The sequence below is a fragment of the Xyrauchen texanus genome, chromosome 20, assembly GCF_025860055.1.
Source record: "Xyrauchen texanus isolate HMW12.3.18 chromosome 20, RBS_HiC_50CHRs, whole genome shotgun sequence".
NCBI classification, from domain to species: domain Eukaryota; kingdom Metazoa; phylum Chordata; class Actinopteri; order Cypriniformes; family Catostomidae; genus Xyrauchen; species Xyrauchen texanus.
This window is the reverse complement of record NC_068295.1, coordinates 19,033,456-19,040,782: the sequence shown is the minus strand read 5'-3', so window position 1 is coordinate 19,040,782 and position 7,327 is coordinate 19,033,456.

The window sequence follows — 7,327 nt, the reverse complement described above, 5'->3', positions numbered from 1 at the left end:
TAGGCAGTGAAGAGAGTATTCACTCAGTGTTTTGGTTGGTTGGCACGTCCCTATTTGAGATCCTCCGGTTCCTCTCTTTGACCAGGACAAGTTAAGAAGACCCATTGATTAGACCCTTCATTGATGCTTACGATTTACTCGTTTTATCACTTTTCCCTATACATCTCATTCAGTGATGCAAATTAGGCAGGAAAGTATAAGTGTTCGGTTGGCATGACTTCCTGCTGACCTCTGAGAGTTAGTGTTTTCGGTTAATCAGTGTTCTGGTGACACAGATGACTTGTTCTCTTGCCTTGTGTTTCGTGCCTGGAATCAGGGAACTGTGTTTAACTGCCCGTCCAGTGCAAAGTGTCACCTCCAGCAAGGTCAGAGAGGCCTCGGCTCATCTGATTCTGCTTCAGACATACAGTATAGGACAGAAAAAGCTCAATTAAAACAGTGTAAAAGTGAACCGTACTACTCATACACTATATCTTATTTAAAGACTTATTAGAGCTTTGTGTAGTAAACAGACAAATTTAAGGCACTTTTCCATAAATCTAAAGATAATCTTCCACTCTGGTGCAGCTCTAAAATCAAATATGGTACCTGGCCTACTTTTAATTTTCTGTAGTTATCCATTGATTTATTTGGCTGTTTGTGTAACAAAATAGTCAAATATATAAACATTGCTCTCTATCTTTTGATGAATCTTGCCTTGTACAACGTAATGAATGGGTAACAAGTTTTCTACACATTGACTTAACCTCTTTTCTGCCCGCAACATGTCTGACCCATAGAGCATCTGCCATCAGGAGAAATGTAGTTTAAGTCTGTGTTAGAGAAGAATGCTTTGATGAGGCCCTTGATCTAGGGTAAATCAGAGTGGAGTTCGTTCACTAGGATGGTATTTTCACAGTCTCAGAAAGAACAGGAAGATCACAAAATTCCAGTCATTAGGACCAATGTATTGAGCTCTTTTTGAAAAGTTTTGGCTTTATTGTGCTTTCAGACTCCTTTTATGTTTGCATCTATTTGATACTGAGATTTAGAGAACACATAAAGAGAAGTGATGAAGAGGTAGTGGAATGTGTGAAATTGTAATAAAGTCTTATCCTTGTGACCTTGCTGTGACTTTGTCTTGTCTGGGAATTCAGTGGATTGCTGTGGAGAGCTTAGTAGCATAATATAACGTCATAAGAAGTGAAACCCACCAACCAGATTCATGACGGCAGTCAGGTTTCAGAGCTCAGGACAAAAAGTGGACAGAAAATGATGAGAACGGTTAAGAAATATTGGGACAGACATGGCAAGTCTAAATATTATTAATGTCTGATAATGTAACCCCACCCAATCTAGATGTATCTACATGATAAAAGGACAATCGATAAAGTCCCTACTATGTAAATTTCAGTTTTGTCCTAAATAACCAAGACAAGTTATTATTGCTGTTGTGTTGTACTGAGTTGCCCCACCCACTGTGAAATCTCATTGGTCTAAGATTCCACTAAACATAACATGGTATGGTAGGATAGTATGGTATGGATTTGGTAGGTGTGGCTTAGAATATTTAAGTCTTTTTTCTATCAAGCTCCACTTTTGCTTTTACTTTTACATTCTGTCATGTTATGTCTCACTTCTGTTCTTTCCCTCTACTCTGTCGCCCTCTGTTGGTCGTTTTATGTTATTATTCCCTCTCCTTTCCTCCGCTTCCAGCTGTTTCTCATCTTCCCTGAGTTCCTCGTTAATCCTCTGCCCACCTGTTCCCTCTTTCCTCTGATTAGCTCTCTATTTCTCTCCTCACTCTCACTACATTCTCTGTCGGATTCTCACTGAGTGATACTTTCTCTAGAAGCAACTACAGCCCTGTTTATCTCTGCCCAGAGTCCTGTCCTGTTGGCATCCGCCGTCATTATACTGTTCACCGCTAAAGACCATCTCCTATCTCTGTGCCCAGTTTGCTGACGCCACGAGAGAGTGGTATTCAACAGCTACCCTCTGCCTTGGGAGAGACCCGCAGACTGTTGTCGCTTCTCCACTTACCCTGTCAACTACCCGTGGACTTACTCCAGCTCGTAGGAAGCACTTGCTTATGCTGTTTGTTATCGCCCTCTCTGCGGGCTGTTTTTGTTTGTATTCCTCTCAAGGAGAAGACTTTGTGTTGACATTATCTACTAAGCTTCATTAAAGACTGTTTTTTCATACACCGCTTTTGGGTCCATACTTACCTTAATAACAGAAGAATCCGACCACGATGGACCCAGCGACCCCGGCCACGCTCCACTCAGCCGTCAAGCTCCAGGGAGCGATGTTGGACAGACATGAGGCAGAGCTGTCTGCTGCACGACACGCCATTGAGGGCTTGGTTGCCCAAGTCACCGAACTCTCAAGGCAGGTTCTTCTCCTTCGTTCAGAGCCACCGGTCTCCTCCAGGGGCCCCGAGCCTCCAGAGCCCAGGATTAATAACCCGCCGTGCTATACTGGTGAGCCCTCTGAATGCCGTACTTTTCTCACCCAGTGTGACGTGGTTTTTTCTCTCCAGCCCACTACTTACTCTCAGAGCAGAGCCCGTATCGCATACGTTGTTTCTCTCCTTTCTGGACGGGCTCGAGAGTGGGGAACAACCATCTGGGAGGCGGAGGCTGAATGTACTAACTGTTATCAGGATTTCAAGGAGGAGATGATTCGGGTATTTGACCGCTCTGTTTTTGGGGAGGAGGCATCCCGGGTCCTTTCGTCCCTGCGTCAGGGTAAGCGCTCTGTTACTGACTTCTCCATTGAGTTCCGTACTCTCGCAGCCTCCTGTGACTGGAACGAGCCGGCGTTGCTCGCTCGTTTTTTGTCTGATGTTCCCCCTGTATCCTCTGTCTCTGTATTTCAGGAGGAGCCTGGTGATTTGTCGGGGGTACCGGAGGAGTATCACGATCTGCGGACGGTGTTCTGTCGTTCCCGGGCCACTTCCCTCCCCCCCCATCGTTCTTATGATTGTAGTATCGAACTTCGTCCGGGTACCACCCCACCCCCGGGGTAGACTTTACTCGCTGTCGGCTCCCGAATGTCGGGCTCTCGAGGATTATTTATCCATAGCTCTCGGGGCTGGTACTATTGTCCCCTCCTCTTCTCCCGCCGGGGCAGGGTTTTTTTTTGTGCAGAAGAAGGACGGTTCCTTGCGCCCCTGCATTGATTATCGAGGCTTGAATGACATAACAGTTAAGAATCGTACCCTCTCCCTCTTATGTCATCAGCTTTCGAGATCTTGCACGGAGCCAAGTTTTTCACCAAATTGGATCTGCGTAACACTTACCATCTCGTTCGCATTATGGAGGGGGACGAGTGGAAGACTGCGTTTAACACTCCGTTAGGGCATTTTGAATATCGGGTCCTTCCGTTCGGCCTCGTTAACGCCCCTGCCGTTTTTCAGGCACTAATTAATGACGTCCTGAGAGACATGCTAAACATCTTTGTTTTCGTTTATCTCGACGACATCCTGATTTTCTTTCCGTCTCTCCAAGTTCATGTCCAGCATGTGCGTCGCGTCCTCCAGCGCCTTTTAAAGAACCGTCTTTACGTTAAAGCTGAGAAATGCACCTTTCATGCCGCCTCCGTTTGTTTTCTCGGCTCTGTCATTTCTGCAGAGGGTATTAAGATGGATTCTGCTAAGGTCCAAGCCGTTTTAGACTGGCCCGTTCCTAAGTCGCACGTCGAGCTGCAGCGCTTTCTCGGTTTCGCAAATTTTTATCGACGTTTCATCCGTAATTTCAGTCAGGTGGCCGCCCCCCTGACTGCCCTTACGTCTGTCAAATCGTGCTTTAGATGGTCCGGTTCCGCCCAGGGGGCTTTTGATCTCCTCAAGACCCGCTTTACGTCCGCGCCCATCCTTGTTATGCCTGATTTGTCTAAACAGTTCGTGGTTGAGGTTGACGCGTCAGAGGTGGGCGTGGGAGCCATCCTTTCCCAACGCTCTCTCTCGGACAACAAGGTCCATCCGTGCGCATACTTTTCTCATCGCCTGTCGCCGCCTGAACGTAACTACGACGTGGGTAACCACGAGCTGCTCGCCATCCACCTAGCTCTAGGCGAGTGATGATAGTGGTTGGAGGGGGCGACCGTTCCTTTTGTCGTCTGGACTGACCATCGGAACCTGGAATACATTCGCTCCGCCAAACGACTCAACGCGCGCCAGGCTCGTTGGGCTCTGTTTTTCGCCCGGTTCGATTTCATTATTTCCTACCGCCCTGGTTCCAAGAACACTAAGTCCGATGCCTTGTCACGTCTCTATTCCCCCGAAGTCTCCACGGACCCTGTGGGGATTCTCCCTACGGCCCGTTTCGTTGGGTCAACTGTCTGGGGAATAGAGAGGCAGGTTAAACGAGCGCTTGCTCTCACTCCCTCGCCGCGTGCCTGTCCTAGACACCTCCTCTTCGTTCCCGCCCCCACCCGCCTGGCCGTTCTTCAGTGGGCTCACTCGGCCAAATTGGCTGGTCACCCCGGCGTTCGGGGCACGCTCGCTTCCATTCGCCAGCGTTTTTGATGGCCCACTCGGGAACGTGACACGCGTCGTTTCGTGGCTGCTTGTTCCGTCTGCGCGCAGACTAAATCCGGGAACTCTCCTCCGGCCGGACTTCTCAGACCACTTCCCATCCCCTCTCGGCCGTGGTCACACATCGCCTTAGATTTCATCACCGGCCTCCCTGCGTCGGCGGGCAATACTGTCATTCTCACTGTCGTCGATCGATTTTCTAAAGCGGCCCACTTTATTCCCCTCACTAAGCTCCCTTCCGCCAGAGAGACGGCGCAAATAGTCATCGAGAATATTTTCAAGATTCATGGCCTCCCCTCTGATATTGTTTCGGATAGAGGTCCGCAATTTACGTCCCAGTTTTGGAAGGAGTTTTGTCGCCTAATTGGGTCTTCCGTCAGTCTCTCGTCCGGCTTCCACCCTCAGTCTAACGGTCAAGCCGAACGGGCCAATCAGACTGTCGGCCGCATCTTGCACAGCCTATCTTTCCGTAACCCCGCGTCCTGGTCCGAACACCTTCCCTGGGCAGAATACGCCCATAACTCGCTTCCGTCGTCTGCTACCGGCCTGTCTCCTTTTCAGAGCAGCCTCGGGTACCAACCTCCGCTGTTCTCGCCGCAAATCGCCGACTCCGTCCCTTCCGCTCAAGCTTTTGTCCAACGTTGCGAGCGCACCTGGAGGGGTGTTAGATCGGCTCTCTGCCGTTATAGGGAACAGACTGTAAGGGCGGCCAACAAGCGTAGAACTAAGAGCCCCAGATATTGTCGCGGCCAGAGGGTATGGCTTTCCACCCTCAACCTTCCCCTTAAATCTGTCTTGCGTAAGTTGACTCCGCGCTTCATCGGTCTGTTCCGCATCTCGCAGGTTATTAGCCCCGTCGCGGTGCGACTTCTTCTCCCCCGCTATCTGCGCCGCGTCCACCCAGTTTTTCACGTCTCCTGTGTAAAGCCCGCTCTTCGCGCTCCCACTCGTCCCCCCTCTCTTCCGGTTCGTGTAGAAGACGCTCCTATCTATAGGGTCCGCAAGATTCTTGACATGCGCACTCGGGGTCGTGGTCATCAATTTCTGGTCGATTGGGAGGGTTACGGATCCGAGGAGAGAAGTTGGGTTCCCTCTCGGGACGTGTTGGACCGTTCGCTTATCGATGATTTCCTCCGTCGCCGCCAGGTCTCCTCCTCGGAAGCGCCAGGAGGCGCTCGTTGAGGGAGGGGTACTGTCATGTTATGTCTCACTTCTGTTCTTTCCCTCTACTCTGTCGCCCTCTGTTGGTCGTTTTATTTTATTATTCCCTCTCCTTTCCTCCGCTTCCAGCTGTTTCTCATCTTCCCTGAGTTCCTCGTTAATCCTCTGCCCACCTGTTCCCTCTTTCCTCTGATTAGCTCTCTATTTCTCTCCTCGCTCTCACTACATTCTCTGTCGGATTCTCACTCAGTGATACTTTCTCTAGAAGCAACTACAGCCCTGTTTATCTCTGCCCAGAGTCCTGTCCTGTTGGCATCCGCCGTCGTTATACTGTTCACCGCTAAAGACCATCTCCTATCTCTGTGCCCAGTTTCCTGACGCCACGAGAGAGTGGTATTCAACAGCTACCCTCTGCCTTGGGAGAGACCCACAGCCTGTTGTCGCTTCTCCACTTACCCTGTCAACTACCCGTGGACTTACTCCAGCTCGTAGGAAGCACTTGCTTATGCTGTTTGTTATCGCCCTCTCTGCGGGCTGTTTTAGTTTGTATTCCTCTCAAGGAGAAGACTTTGTGTTGACATTATCTACTAAGCTTCATTAAAGACTCTGTTTTTTCATACACCGCTTTTGGGTCCTCACTTACCTTCATAACACATTCTTCTTGTTCTTTTTTTGGTGATTCACATTCTTCATGCATAATGTCACCTTCTGGGCAGGGAGGAGCATTTATAGTAAAAAGGACTTAAATATTGATCTGTTTTTCAACGACACATATGATCACTTCTGAAGATATGGCTTTAACCCCTGGAGTCATTTAGATTACATTTATGCTGCCTTTATGTGTTTTTTGGAACTTCAAAAACCTTGCCACCATTCACTTGCATTATATGGACCTACAGAGCTGAGATATTAATCTAAAAATCTTTGTTTGTGTTCTGCAGAATAAAGAAATGTGTAGTGATGCATGATTGTGAGTAAATGATAAGAGAATAAAAACAATTGGGTGAACTATCCCTTTAAACCTCAATATATGTTCTTATTGGGTGTGATTGTGTCTTGTTGCGCTGCATTTTCATGTTCAGTTCGGAAAGACAAATTGCTCTTCGATGTAACATGTCACATTGCACCTGGATACATTTCCTTGTTATTAATTCAACTGGTAACTGTAAAACTTTTTGGTCTCGGTGAACATAACCGTTCCCAATAATTGATCTGATCAGAGGACTTGATTGGGTGGTGGCTGCATGTCTTCTGTCTAATAGCTAGATCCCTTCCTGGTTTCTTTTAGTCTTGCTCTCTTTCCTTGCTCTCCACCCCTTCCCCCATTCCCTCTCTCTATGTCTCTGCCGTACTACATGCTATGCGGTTGCCAAGTGCTAAGAATCTGTGGAATGTGGGATTGCAGTGCTTTGATAAAGTTTGCTTTGTTCCCGCCGTGACCTGAGCACTTGGAGGGATATGGGACCCTGAGAGTCTGTGCACTGCAAAGTAGACCCTGTACACTAGTGGTATGAAGTAGTGATATGATAATATTTATTATCAAACTGTTTCTGCCTAAAGTACAGTTAGTGTTACTGTAGTAAATTCAAGGGTTGTGATGTTGAATTCTGGGCCAAATTCAAATGGTTTCCGCTTCTCACGCCTTGC